Consider the following 16,307-nt stretch of genomic DNA (forward strand, 5'->3'; position numbering starts at 1 on the left):
TTTTAGATGTCATACTGAACCTTCACAAACTCCTAATGGAGTAGAGGCGCTGCCGTACTTTCTTCATAAAAGCGCTTACACGCTGGGCCCAGGACAGATCCTCCGAAATAATAACACCAAAGAATTTAAAATTGCTGACCCTCCTTACCTCTGATCCTCTGATGAGGACTGGCTCATGCGCCTTAGATTTCCTCCTCCTGAAGTTACTAATCAGCTTCTCGGTCTTGCTGACATTGATGGAGGGGTTGCCGTCGTGGCACCACTCAGCCAGATGGTCAATCTCCCTCAATCTGCTGACTTGTCATTACTGTCGATTCAGCTGGCATTGAAATTGTCAGCAAGCTTAACTGTAGCACTGGAGCTGTGCTTAGCCTCCCGGCCGTAAGTGTAAAGCGAGTAGAGCAGGTGACGAAGCATCCAGCCTTGTGGTGTACCTCTGCTGATGGGGATTGTGGAGGAGATGCTTCTGACAATCCAAACCCACCGGGGTCTGCAAGTGAGGAAATCGAGGGCCCAATTGCAAAAGGAGGTATGTAGGCCAAGTTGTTGAAGCTTATTGATTAGTTTTGAGCGGACGATAGTATCGAATGCTGAGCTGCTTTCGACAAAGAGCTTTCAGGTGCACGCATGTTCACTGTCCAGATGTTCCAGGGTGGAGTGAAGAGCCTTGAAATGGCATCTGCTGTGGACCTGCTGTGACGGTGGGCAAACTGGGGCAAATCGTCGGCTCACTCCATCCCTTTTCATTCATCAGCATTTCAAACAGGGTGCAGTCACCCCGCAGGAATATTTTGCTCTGAGCCTGTCCCATTTTCCTGTGTACGGCACTCATCCCTCTGACATTCGTCTCCACCCACCTGTTCAAATGTCTTTTACACATGAAGCAGAGCAATGAGGGTATATGGAAATTCTATCGACCTGTTCAATATACCCACCACTCTCTGTATCATAAACTTGCCCCACACGTTCCCCTCTCACCTTAAACCCTGCCCTCTGCTTTAGTACTCCCCTACTCATGAAAAGAATGAATCCTGCTCCTTAGGTGGTGTTGACACAGACTCAGAACAAAACACATTTCAGCACAATAAAGGCCCTTTGGCCCATGATGGATCTTTTAACATACTCTAGGATCAATTTAACCCTTCCCTCCTAGATAGCCATCTATTTTTCTATCATCCATGTGGCTCTACACCATCACACACACCTACCACGCCCTGTATATAGAACTTAACTCAGATATCTTCCCTATAGTTTCCTGCAATCCTGTTAAAATTATAGCCCCTTGTATTAACTATTGCCACCCCTGGAAAAAGGTTTCTGTCTATCCACTCTATCTATGCCTCTTGTCATGTTGAATACTGTACCTCTAAGAACTCACCTTTCATTCTCCACTCCAAAGAGAACAGCCCCAGCTCGCTCAAAGTTCATAGTACATTAATATCACCACATACAACCATGAGATTAATTTTCTTGAGGACATAATCAATAAATCCATAACAGAATAATAACCATGATATAATCAATTAAAGACTGCACCAGCTTGTACATTCAACCTGCATGCAAAAGACAGAAAACTGTCTAAACACAAAAAGAAAAAAATAAATAAGCAATAAATATTGAGAACATAAGATGAAGAGTCCTTGAAAGTGAGTCCATTTCAGTGATGGGGCAAGTGAAGTTGAGTAAATTTATCCCCATTAGTTCAATGGCTGAGGGGTAATAACTGTTCTTGAACCTGGTGGTGTGAGTCCTGATGCTCCTGTACCACTTTCCTGATGGCAGCAGTGAGAAGGGAACATGAGCTCTGTGGTAGAAGTTCCTGATGATGGAGGCTGCTTTCCTGTGACAAAGCTCCATATAGATGTGCTCAGTGGTGCCGAGGGCTTTACCAGTGATGGACTGATCCATATCCATTACTTTTTGTAGGATTTTCCGTGCAAAGGCATTGGCGTTTCCATGCAGCCAGTCAATATACTCTCCACAACATATCTATAGAAGTTTGTCAAAGTTTTAGATGTCATGCCGAATCTTCACAAACTCTTAAGAAAGTAGAGGCACTGCCGTGCTTTCTTCATAATTGCACTTGTTAGGGCATATTCCGGGTTTATGGAATATAGCAAATTCTAATTTCAACAGAAACCAGTCTTCAGATCTGAATATGGATTGTAGATTGAATTTAAAATACAGCATGGAAAAATTGTATTCCTGAAGCCTCATTCTGAGGTTAATTACTGACCAGAAAACACCCAATTGACCTGAGGTGTCGGCATTTGCATGAATACAATAAACACCCCATTCTCCTGAGGTGTCTGCATATGTATGAATGCAGCTCAAAGAAGCAGTGATTAACACTCATTTTGGGTGTGTTGGCCAATATGTCAGAATGGGAGTGGAAAATGGAATTAAAATGTTTGGCCCCAGGAAGTTCAGCTTGCAGCAGGATGAAGCAGGCCTCCAGTTGCCCCCGATTTGCAACATGTCTCACTAATGTAGAGGAGGCTGCAGACACCATGAACAACCCCATCAGATTAGCAGGTGAAGTCTTGCCTCACGTTGGAGGACTGTCTGGGGCCCTGAATGGAGGTGATGTATTGGCAGGTGTAGCAGGTATAAGTGCCAGGGGGAGATTAGTGGGGAGGGACGAATGGGCAAGGGAATTGTGGAAGGAGTAAACCCTGTAGAAAATGGAGGGGTAGAGGTAACAAAATGTTTAGTTGTAGGATCCCTTTGGAGATGGGGGAAGTTGTGGAGGATGATGTGTTGATGTGAAGGCTCATGGGATAGTGAGAAAGGACTAGAGCAACTCTATCACTTTTAAGGCAGCAGGAAGATGGGGTGAGTGTGGACGGTTGGGAAATGGCGGAGATGTGGGTGAGGACAACATCAATAGTGGAAGGAGGGAACTCCCGCTCTTTGAAGGACATCTCTGATTCCCTGGAATGGAAAGCCACATCCTGGGAACAGATACGGTGGAGATGAAGAAACTGAGAAAAGGGGAATATAGCATTTTAACAGAAGATGGGGGTGGGAAGAGGTATAGTCAATTTAACTGTGAGAATCAGTAGTATGGTAAAAGATATTGGCTGAAAGTTTGTCTCCAGAGATGGAGACAGAGAGATCAAGAAAGGGGAAGAAGGTGTCAGAGATGGACCAAGTGAATTTAAGGGTAGGGTGGAAGTTAGAGGCAAAGTTGATAAAATTGACAGGCTCAGCATGAAGCAGCATCAACACAGTAGCCAATGCAGCAGAGGAAGAGTTAGTGAGTATTACCAAGGAAGGCTTCGAATGTGGACGGTTCTATGTAGCCAACAAAGAGTTAGGCATAGCTGGGGCCCATGCAGCTGCCCATGCCTATCCCTTGGTATGGAGAGACTGGAGGGAGCCCAAGGAAAATTTGTTCATGGCGAGGACCTGTTCTGCCAGAGGGAAGAAGGGTGGTGGAGGAGGGGGATTGGTTAATTCAGAGAGCTTTGAGGTCTTCTTGATGGGGGCTAGAAGTGTATAGAGACTGAGCATCCATGGTGAAAGTGAGGCAGTCAACGCCAGGGAATCGAATCGCCAGGGAGATTGAGGGTATGACAAGTGTCATAGATTTAGGTGGGAAGGGACTGAACGGAGGGGGATAGAATGGAATCGAGGTATGAGGACACGGGTACAGTGGGGCAGGAGCAGGCGGAGACAATAGGCCTACCCAGACGGTCAGGTTTGTGGATCTTGGGTAGGAGTTAGAGGCAAGCAGTGCAAGGTTAAGGAAATGGAGTTTGGTGGCAGTGGATCCGAGTTCTCCAGAGTGGAAGAGGTCAGTGATGGTGTCAGAGACAGTTTTCTAGTTGTCCGGAGAGGGGTTCTCTTCAAAAGGTAGGTAAGAGGAGGTGTCTGAAAGTGGCCAACTGACCTCAGTAAGGTAGACGTCAGCGTGGCACTCTACCACGACACCCCCTTTCACTGTGGGTGTGACGGTGAGGGTGGGACTGGTGCAGAGAGAGTGAAGGGCAGTGTGTTCAGAGAGTGTAAAGTCCTGTTGTTACCTTTGTTTGTTAACATATAACAATCTGACGTAATGTTGGGTCAGGGAACCTCTCTCCTGAGTGACTGCAAATGCTGTCAGCTTGTGAGTACCAAATAAAGCTTTGATACTGTCAGCTGTATGTCTCGTTCATTGATAGTCACAACACACTTACATGCTGGGACCAGGACAGGTCCTGCGAAGTAACACTGAGGAGTTTGAAGTTGCTGACCCTCTCCACCTCTGATCCTCCAACAAGGACTGGCTCACGGGCCTGTGGTTCCCTCCTCTGCAAGTCAATGATCAGCTCCTTGGTCTTGCTGACATTGAGTGAGAGGTTGTTGTTGTGGCACCCCTCAGCCAGACTTTCAACCTCCAAATTGGAGCAGATCCAAGTCGCTTCTCGGGCGGGAGTTAATATGTTTCAACACCAAACTCTCAAAACACTCCATCACTGTAAATGCTACTGGGCGATAGTCATTGAGGTAGGGTTCCATGTTCTTCTCAGGCACCGGTATAAGTGAAACCTCAGACTGCCGAAGTGAGAGGTTAAAGATCTCAGTGAACACTCCACCCAGTTGTTTAGCAAAGGTCAACCTATCTTCATAAGACATGCCAGGCAGCAACTTGGTAAATTTTCTCTGCACCCTCTCTAAAGTTTCCACATCCTTCCTATAAAGAGGCAACCAGAACGGAATGCAGTATTCCAAGTGTGGTCTAACCAGGGTTTTATAGAGCTGCAACATTTCCTCTTGGCTCTGGATCTCAATTCCCCCCAACTACTGAAGACCCAACTGTATTTGCCTATTATGCCAGACGACCTTGAGCTTCCAAACCCTCTGATCCAGGGTCTGGCTAGCATTATAGAATGAATGAATTCAAATTACCTTAAACTAAATAAGGGAAAAAAACAGAAATTTTGGTTATTGGTAGCAATAAAAATGCATGAATTTTAGAAATACTTGATCATCTGATCTTACAAATCAGACTGGAAGTAAAGAATTTAGGCATTAATATTGATTCTGAGTTAAATTTCAAATCACATATTAACCATAGTATTAAGTGCATTTTTTCATTTAAGGAACATTGCATGAGTTTGTTTTCTTATACCATCTCATGATGCAGAGGAATTGCTATACGCCCTTGTAATTAGCTAATTAGACTACTGTAATTCACTCTTTTCCAGACTGCCTAAGGAAGATATAAATCGGCTGCAGCTTGTTCAAAATGCAACAGCATTTTTTTGCCAGTTTTTGCATCATTACACTGGCTGCCCGTGTCCTTTGGGATCAACTTTAAGATATTCGTAATTGTATATCACACTCGGAATAATCTAGCTCCTCCATATATTTTGGAGTGTCTGTCCCCTTACATTCCTAGTCGTAATCTTAGATCAGTGAACACTGGCTTGCTGGGTGTTCCTAGAACTAAGCATACAAGAATCAGAACACTATACAGGCTGAGATATGCTAGGCTAGTACAGTGGAACATTTCAAAACACTTCTAAAAACCTACTTTTAAAATTTGAACTACTTATAGCCTGTTGATGTTAATTATATTTATATAATTTGGTATAATATAAATAAATAATTTCCCACTCAAGATCAATAAAGTACTTGTTATTACATTTGACCACAATTTATTCTATATAATGTTTGTTTTTACTTATGATCTTTAATTTTGCCTCATATTTATACAATTATATTGATTTATTGTTACGCTATGTAAAACACTTTGAGCCTGCATCTTAATGTAAGAAAGGTGTTTATATAAATAAAGTTATTATTATTAATAACTCTAACAACTTACAATGTAAGTTTCAGGGACCTATGCATGAGGACCCCAAGATCCTCTGTTCCTCCACACTGCCAAGAATCCTGCCATTAACCCTGTATTCTAGAAACATAGAAACATAGAAAACCTACAGCACAATACAGGCCCTTTGGCCCACAATGCTGTGCCGAACATGTACTTACTTTAGAAATTACCCAACATTACCCATAGCCCTCTATTTTTCTAAGCTCCATGTACCTACCCAGGAGTCTCTTAAAGATTCTGTTGTATCCGCAAAGACCCTATTGTATCCACAACATTGTATTCTGCTCCAAAGTGAATCACTTCTCTGGGTTGGGCTCCACCTGCCACTTCTCAGCCCAGCTCTGCTTCCTGTCAAAGTCCCACTGTAACCTCAATAACCCTCCTCACTATCCACAACTTCATCAACTTTTATGTCACCTGCTAACTTATTAACCCACCCTTCTACCCTCATCCAAGTAATTTATAATAAATCACAAAGAGCAGGGGTACCAGAACAGATCCATGTGGAACACCACTGGTCACCAATCTCCAGGCAGAAGACAGTCCAGCTACCACCACCCACTGGCTTCCATGGGCAATTCAATTTTGAATCCACACCACAAGGTTTCCCTAGATCCTTGGCCTCCTGACCTTCTGAATGATCCTACCATGGGGTAACTTATCAAGTGCCTTACTAAAACCCATACACACTGAAATCACTGTTCTGCCTTCATCAATGTGCTTTGCGACATCCTCGAAGAGTTCAATGAAGTTTGTGAGGAATGTCCTGCCCCGCACAAAACTTTGATGACTATCTTTACTCAGACTACGCTTCTCCAAATGTTCATAACTCCTGTCTCTAAGAACCCCCTTCTCCAATAATGTGCTTACTATTGAAATAAGATTCAAAAGTCTATAACTCCCAGGGTTATTCTGATTCCATTTCATGAATAAGAAAATAACATTTACCACCTGCCAAGCACCCGGTACTATTCCTGTATACAGTGAGGATGCGAAGGTCATGGCCAAAGACGCAGCATTCTCTCCCCTTGCTTCCAGAAGTAACAGGGGAGTATTTCCTGTCTGGCTCTAGGGACTTATCTATCCTTAAGTTTTTAAAGTTTCATCCACTTTCTTAACGTCGACATGTTCGAGCATTTCAGCCTGTTTTATGCTGTCCTCACAAATGTCAAGGTCCCTCTCACTGGTGAATACTGAAGTAATGTATTGATAAGGATCTTCTCTACCTCCTCCAACCCCAGTCACATTTCCTCACACTGACCATCCTACCATTCTTCATGTTATGTAGAACATATTTGGGTTTTCCTTAATCCAACTTGCCAAGGCCTTCTCATGCCCCCTTCTATTTCTCCTAAATTGATTCATCAACTCCTTCCTGGCTAGCTTGTAACTCTCTAGAGACATCAATGGATCTGGGGTTGAGAGGGTGAACAGCTTTAAGTTCCTCCGCATACACATCACCGAGGATCTCACATGGTCTGTACATACCTGCTGTGTGGTGAAGAAAAACGCCTCTTTCACCTCAGATGGTTGAAGAAGTTCAGCATGAGTCCCCAAGTCCTAAGGACTTTCTACAGGGGCACAATTGAGAGCATCCTGACTGGCTGTATCACTGCCTGGTATGGGAACTGTACTTCCCTCAATCACAGGACTCTGCAGAGAGTGGTGTGGACAGCCCAGCACATCTGTAGATGTGAACTTCCCATGATTCAGAACATTTACAAAGACAGGTGCGTAAAAAGGGCCGGAAGAATCATTAGGGACCTGAGTCACCCCAACCACAAACTGTTCCAGCTACTACCCTCTGAGAAACCATACCACAGCATAAAAGCCAGGACCAACAGGCTCCAGGACAGCTTCTTCCACCAGGTCATCAGACTGATTAATTCGCACTGATACAATTGTTTTTCTATGCTATATTGACTGTCCTGTTGTACATACCATTTATTACAAATTACTAGAAATTGCACATTGCTCATTTAGACAGAGACATAACTAAAGATTTTTACTTCTCGTGTATGTGAAGGATGTAAGAAATAAATTCAATTCAATCCAATTCTGGTCCTTGCTTACTAAACCTTAAGTAAGCTTCGCTCTTCATCTTGACTAGATGTCCATATCTGTTGTCAGCCGTAGTTCCTTCACCCCTACCATTCTGTCCCTGCCTCAATGGGACCATCCTATCCAGAACCCCCTGCAAATGTTCCCTAAAGAACCTCCATGTTGTTCATTCCCATTCCAGTTTGCTCTGCCCAGTTCCTGCCTAATAGCATCATAATTCCCCTCCCCCAATTAAACCCTCTCCCCACATCTGTGCAGACACAGTGATAAACCTTGTTTTGCAGGGCATTTATACAGATCATATCAAAACATCATTACATTGAGACAGTAAAGAGAACATCAAGAATGGAATGAAGAATATAAAGGGATTATAAGAGTTCCAGAGAAAACGCTGGGTAAGGAGACAATACTGTAAGATGCAAGGAGGGAAGGACAAGGTAGATTGTGAGGCTATCTTTATCACACAAGAGGTCTGTTCACTCGTTTCATTACAGAGGGATACAAGCTGTCCTTGCACCTGCTGGGCATTATTTCAGGTTTTTGTATCTTCTACCCGATGGGTGAAGGGGGAAGAGAGATTGTCTGCTGTGGGTGGGGTCTTCGATTATGTTGGCTGCTTTTCTGAGGCATGAGAAGTGTAGGCAGATTCCATGGAGGGGAGGCTGATTTTTGTAATAGATCGAGCAGTGTTCGCAACTCTGCAATCTCTTGTGGACTTGGACAGAACAGTTGCCATTTAAAACGATGCATCTGCAGAAGATGCTTTCTATGGTGCATCTGTAAAAATCAGTGAGCCTCATTTAAGACACACTGAATTTCCTTAGTCTTCTGAGGAAGTAGAAGCACTGGTGTATTGTCTTGATCGTAGTGTACATGTAGATGATGGTTACAGCTAAGAACTTGAAACTCTCAAATGTCTCCACCTCAGCATCATTGACCCATCCCTGAGCGTGTGCTTTGCCCCACTTCCTGATGTCAAAGACCAACTCTTTAGTTTTGCTGACATTCAGGGAAAGGTTGTTAACACAACACCAAGCCGTGAGGCTCTCTAACTCCTTTGTGTACTCTGTCTTGTTGTTATTGGAGAACTGGTCATCAGTGAACGTAGATGGAGTTGGGGCCAAATCTGACTACACATTAGAGAGTACGGGGAGTAGAGTAGGAGCCTGAGGATGCAGCCTTGTGGACACCAATGTCGAGAATAATCATGGCAGAGGGGATTGCTGCCTATCCTTACTAATTATAATTATCTATGCTCTTCATGATTTTATAAACCTTTTTAAAGTCACCCCTTAGTCTCCTTCATTCCAGGGAAAAGTCTCAACTTATTGATGCTCTCCAATGGTCTCAGCAACATTCAAGTGAATTTTTTCTTCACCTTGACATGCTTCATCACATCCTTTCTATAACACGGGGATGAGAATGCACACATTAGTCCCTGTGCTGTCTCACTATTGTCTTGTAGAGTTGTAACTTGGTCTCCAAACTCTAGTGTTCCATGCCCCAATGGATGAAGGAAAGTAGGTCATACACCTTCCTCACCAACATCTCCCATACTGTCTCCAGATTCAGGGAATGATGTACTTGTATTTGTTGATCTCTGTTCTACAATACTCCCCAGGACCCTATCATTCACATGTTGTCCTATCATCATTTAACTTCCCAGAATGTATGATGTGACACTTCTCTGAGTGAAATTCCATTTGCCCATTTCCCTTTACCCACTTTCCCAGTTCACTCAGATCATGTTGTGACCTCAGACAACTTTTTCTCTGTAAAGTACACTGCCAATTATGGTATTGCAGCTAAACGTACTAATCATTAAACCTACTTTATCATCCACAGCTTAATATATAGGGCAGTCAACAGGGGATGCAGCACTTTTTAGTTACAATAAAGAAGGATTTTGAACACATCAAGTTTATAAAATAGAATTGAATTACTTGATGTAAATTGACTGACACACTGGCAGAAACAACCCACAGCAGTGCTCAGAAATGGTTAAAACTGAAAGTGATGAATTTAGTGCTTAGAATTCAAAGATTCACCGTCAGCTGTAAAACAAGCAGACAGAGTCTCAGGCCCTGAAAGAAGCAATTTAAAAGTCCATATTCCAGTCCTTTCCTGGGAATGCCCCCCAGCTCTTTCTGCGCAAACTTTGAGGAAGGCATTGGTGCTGCTTCATACACCAATGCTGAGCTCATCAATTTCATCAGCTTTTCCTCCAATTTCCACCTTCCCCTTAAATTCACTTGGTCCATTTCTGACACTTCTCTCTCCCGTCTCTATCTCTTTGTCTCCATCCCTGGAGATAAACTATCTACCAATATCTTGCATCAACCTACCGACTCTCGTTGCTAATGTGACTATACTCCTTCCCATTCTGTGACCTTTAGTGGTGCCATAACAACAACCTCTTACTCAGTGTCAGCAAGACCAAGGAGCTGATAACTGATTTCAGGAGGAGGAAACCAGAGGTCCATGAGCCAGTCCTCATTGGAAGGTCAGAGGTGGAGAGGGTCAACAACTTTAAACTCCGCGCTATTATTATTTCAGAGGACCTGTCCTGGGCCCGGCATGTAAATGCAATTATGAAGGAAGCACGGCAGCACCTCTGCTTCCTTTGGAGTTTGCGAAGATTCGGCATGACATCTCAAACTTTGACAAACTTCTATTGATGTGTAGTGGAGAGTATACTGACTGGCTGCATCACAGTCTGGTATGGAAAGACTAATCCCTTTGATGGCCCAGTCCACCCCCAGTAAAGCCCTCCCTGCCAACGACCACATCTACAGGAAGAGTTATTGCAGGAAAACAGCATCGTCATTAGGGACACCCACAACCCAGATGTGGCGAGTGTTGGCGTCAGAGGCCTACTGAGGTTTTGGAGTGAGAATATAAAAAAAACAGTGGTAGATTTCTGCAATGCACTGCCTGGTATGGTGGTAAAGGCAAATACATTACAGACTTTTAAGAGATGTTTGGATAGGTATATGGATGTGCAGGAGTTGGGGAAGTTATGGACATTGTGTAGGTAGGAGGAGATTAGTATTTGTTGTATAGCTGGTTCAGCATAACATTGTGGGCTGAATGACCGGTGCTGTACTGTTCTATGTTCCCTTCTGGTCACTGCCATCAGGAAAAAAATACAGATGCCTTAGTATTCACATCACCAGGTTACGGAATAGTCATCACCTCTCAACCATCAGGCTCTTAAACCAAATGAGATAACTTCACTTGCCCCATCATTGAAATGTTCCTACAACTTATGAACTCACTTCCAAGTACTCTTCATCTTGATATTTATTGCTTATTTCTTTATTATTATTATTGCTTTCTTTTTGTGCTTGCAATTTGTTGTCACACACCAGTTGAATGCCCAAGTTGGTGCGGTCTTTCATTGATTCTGTCATGGTTATTATTTTATTATGAATCTACGGAGTAAATGCAACTCAGGGTTATATATGGTGACAATTATCTGATCTGATAATAAACTTACTTTGAACTTTGAATGCCATTCTGTTTCCTCTGTCCTTCGTCTCTGCCACATCTGTTCCCAGGATGAAGCTTTCCTTTCCGAAACATCAGAGTTGTCCTCCTCAAAGTTCAACGTTCTAAGTAAATTTATTATCAAAGAACATATATGTCACTGTATAAAACCCTGAGATTCATTTTATTTTGGGTACAGTCGATGAATCGAATAACCTTAATAGAGTCAATTTCTCCCAATGTCCACTCTTCTCCAGCCCTTTACCTTTTCTATCACCTCCCCTTCCCCACCCACCTGGCTTCACCTATCACCTTCCAGCTTGTATTTCTTCCCCTCCCCCATCCCCCACCTTCTTATTCTGGTTTCTTCACCTTTCTCATTTTCAGTCCTGTTGAAGGGTCTCGTCCTGAAATATTCACTGTTCATTCATTTCCATAAATGTTGCTGAGTTTCTTCACCATCTTGTGTGTGTCGCTGTGAATTTCCAGCGTCTGTAAAATCTCTTGCGTTTATTAAAAACTTGAAAAACACCTTCCTTGGTGTCCTATTTTAACCAGAACCCCCTCGTCTTCGGAATGCGCTCTATCAGTGAGTGCTAGGCAAGATACGACCCTAACGTAAAGATTCCTGAGCATGCACAATGTTTAAAGTTCAAAATTCAAAGTAAAATTTATTATCAGAGTACATGCATGTTACCACATACAACCCTTAGATTCTTTTTCTGTGGGCATACTCAGCAAACCCACAGAACAGCAACTTAACAAACTGTGCAAATGCAGATATAAATAAATAGCAATAACTAACGAGCATGAAATAACAATATAACGGAGTCCTTAAGTGAGTGTAGCTATCCTTTTGTTCAAGAGCCTGCTGGTTGAGGGGTAGTAACTGTTCTTGAACCCGGTGGTGCGAGTCCTGAGGCTCCTGTACCTTCTTCCTGATGGCAGCAGCGAAAAGAGAGCATGGCCTGGGTGGTGGAGATTTTTGATGATGGATGCTGTTTGTGTATGACAACGTTTTATGTAGATATGCTCAATGGTTGGGAGGGTTTAACTTGTGATGTACTGGGCCGAATCCGCTACCTCTTGTAGGATTTTCTGCTCGAAGGCATTGGTGCTCCCATACCAGCTGTAATGCAGCCAGTCACACTTTCCACCACACATCTATCGAAGTTTGCCAAGGCTTAATATCACCGGTATATGTCATGAAATTTGTTAAATTAATGACAACAGTACACTGCAATGATAAACATAGATAAAATAATAATAAAAATAAGTTGAATACAGCAAGTCTCCCCCTTTGCTGTGAAAAAGGTGACATCCCTCCCTTGCTAGTGAGGAAGAGAGCCTGTCGCGTGTCGAACTGCTGGGTAAACAAAAGTTTTTGTTGACTGCAAGTCATGGTCTTTCTCTGGGTGCTTTGCTGTGGCTTGCTTGGTGGGTGGTGGGGGCTGATGATTTTTGCTGAAATGGATGGGGCAGAGGAAGGGTTGATGCTCTGCTGCTGCTTGCACGGGGGGGAAGAGGGGGCTCGGGGTTCAAACATTTTCTCTCATTTATTCTTTTGGGGGGTCTGTTTTTCGCGGATGTCTGTGAAGACTAAGAATTTCAGGTTGTATACTGTGTACATTCTCTGTTAATAAACTAAACCATGTATTAAATAGTTAAGCAACATACATCAAAGTTGCTGGTGAACGCAGCAGGCCAAGCAGCATCTATAGGAAGAGGCGCAGTCGACGTTTCAGGCCGAGACCCTGACGAAGGTTCTCGGCCTGAAACGTCGACTGCGCCTCTTCCTATAGATGCTGCTTGGCCTGCTGCGTTCACCAGCAACTTTGATGTATGTTGCTTGAATTTCCAGCATCTGCAGAATTCCTGTTGTTTGTATTAAATAGTTAAACTTAAGATAATGCAAAACAGGAAAAAAATGAGGTAGTGCTCATGGCTTCAATGCCCATTTAGAAATCTGATGGCAGAGGGGAGGAAGCTGTTCCTGAATCGCTGACTGTGTGCCTTCAGGCTTCTGTACCTCTTTCCTGACAATAACAATGAAAGAGCATGTCCCAGGTGATGGAGGTCCTTCATATTGGATGCCACCTTTCTGAGGCACCACTCCCTGAGGACGTCTTGGTCACTACTGAAGCTAATACCCAAGGTGGAGCTGACTAATTTTACAACTTTCTGTAGCTTTTTTTCAATCCTGTGCCCCCAATCCCCATACCAGGCAGTGATGCAGCCTGTCAGAATGCTCACCATGGTATATTTGTAAAAGTTTTCGGGTGCCTTCTTCCCTCCCCAGAGGGAGGCCACTAGAGCTCAGCGGCAGGTAGAGCTGTGGCCGGATGGCAGAGAAACAGTGTGTCTCCAGACAGCCGGTAGGCTGCAATGCTGAGGCAGTCCCGGCCCTTCTCCCCTCTCCCTCATCCAGGCTTAGGGCAGTCTCCCACTGAAGGTGTCGCTACGACCGACAAATGGACCAGCAATGGAGAGGTCCAATCACGAACAAGAGAAAACCTGCAGATGCTGGAAATCTGAGCAACAAGTACAGAATGCTGCAGGAACTCAGGAAGACTGAAGGGTCTCGGCCCGAAACGGTGACTGTACTCTTTTCTGTAGATGCTGCCTGGCCTTCTGAGTTCCCCCAGCATTGTGTGTGTTGCCGTAATGGAGAGTGCGGTTTCTAGAGCACTGTGCATTTTGGGTAGGACAGTGGTCATTTCAGACCAGTGGCTTGTAGCCAGTGGGCAAACTGTGTTGAGAAGGCAAACAGAACGGATTGGGAGGAGTTGAAGTGTATGGATACCACCAGTTCCTGAAATCCAAATCGGAGTTCTGGGGATGCAGAGCAAAAATTGAACTGTTTAGTGTCTTGATGCCATCAATAGAGCAGATTAACACTGTTCAGGGAAGAAACTTTTCTGTCTACTCAGCAAAATGCTCTCATCAATTTGACTGAATCTTCCCCTTACTTTGGAGAGTGATCAATTTTCTTAATGGAACTCCTTCATCTCATTTTGCAGTGAATCTTCTCCAAGCCTGTGATACCTTCCCCAAATGACTTTTTAAAAAAAATTTAAAATGAATTATTTTCCTAATAGAGGTTCATAAGATGTACGAGCATAATTAGGCCATTTGGCCCACCGAGTCCACCCCACCACTTCCCTCTCAGTCCCAATCTCCTGTCTTCTCCCCGTATACCTTCATGTCCTGACTAATCAAGAATCTATCAACCTCTGTCTTAAGTATCCCCGATGATTTGGTCTCCATAGCTACCTGTGACAATGGATTCACCACTCTCTGTTCTCATCTCCATTTTGAATGGATACTGCTCTATTCTGAGGCTGTGTCCTGTGGTCTTAAGACTCCTGCACCATAGAAAGCATCTGCTCTACATCCATTCTATTGCAGTCTTTCAACATTCGATAGGTTTCAATGAGGTCACCCCTCATTCTTCTGAATTGCAGTGAGTATAGGCCCAGAACCATCAAACACTCCTCAAATGACAAGCCTGTCAATCACAGAATAATTTTCATGAACCTCCTTTGAATCCTCTCTAATTTCAACACATACTTTCTAAGATGATTCCCGGCTGGTGGCGTAGTGGCATCAGCGCTGGACTTCTGGGCCAGAGGTCCTGAGTTTGAATCCGGCCGGCTCCCTTGCACGCTTTCCATCTGTGCTGCGTTAAGAGCCGGTGATCTCTTAAAAAAAACTTATCTCTGGGGTTGTGCTCCCAATGGGTTTTTTTTTTCATTTATTTTGCTGTTGGTAGGGTTTTCTTTTGTTTTAGTTAGTAGGGATTCTTTTTTCCTTCTTTTTTCCCAAAAAAATTTAACATTTTATTTTTTCTTATTATTATTGATATATTGTTTAGCTTTGTTAATCAGTTATTTGAAAATTTAATTCTTATTGTACATATTGACTTGATTACTTTAATATTTTTTGTTGATTTTCATTAATAATTAATAAAAAAGATTTAAAAATGAAAAAAACTTACCCAGCAGAAGGCAATGGCAAACCACTGCTGTAACTTGCCACATACATGATTTCCCAATACGTCAGAGCAGCGTGGAAGGAAATTGCATGCCAACTGGAAATTCCAGATGCGACATACTGATGACTTTCTAAGATATGGGGCCCAAAATACTTAACAGTGCTTTATAAAGCCTCAACATTACATCCTTGCTTTTAAATTCTAGTCCTCCTGAAATGAATGTCAACATTACATTTCCCTTCCTCACTACTGACTCAACCTGCAAATTAACCTTTAGGAAATCCTGCGTGAGGACTCCCAAGTCCTTTTGCACTTCAGATATTTGGATTTTCTCTCCATTTAGAAAATACTCTATGCCTTTATTTCTTCTTCCAAGTGCATGACCATACACTTCTTTGTGGAGGCATTAGTAATGATCTTTCAAGAATCAATGGACTCTGGCGTAGTTCAAATTGCAAATGTCACTCCACTTTTCAAGAAGGCAGAGGGACAGAAGAAAGGAAATTATAGGACAGTTAGTCTGACCTCAGTGGTTGCGAAGATCTTGGAGTCGATTGTTAAGGATGTGGTTTCTGGGTACTTGAAGGCACATGATCAAATAGGCTAAAGTCAGCTTGGTTTCCTGAAGGGAAAATCTTGCCTGACAAATCTATTGGAATTCTTTGCAGAAAAAATAAGCAGGATAGACAAAGGAGAATCAATGGATGCTGTGTGCTTGGATTTTCAGAAGGCCTTTGACAAGGCTGCTTTAACAAAATAGCTCATGGTATTACATGACAGATACTAGCATGGATGGAGCATTGGCTGATTGGCAGGAGGCAAATAGTGGGAATAAAGGGAGTCTTTTCTGGTTGGCTGCCGATGATGAGTGGTGTTCTACAGCCACCTGTGTTGGGACCCCTTCATTTACTTTATATGTCAATGATTTGGATGATGCAA

The sequence above is a fragment of the Mobula hypostoma genome, chromosome 10 (assembly GCF_963921235.1).
Source record: "Mobula hypostoma chromosome 10, sMobHyp1.1, whole genome shotgun sequence".
Taxonomy (NCBI): Eukaryota; Metazoa; Chordata; class Chondrichthyes; order Myliobatiformes; family Myliobatidae; genus Mobula; species Mobula hypostoma.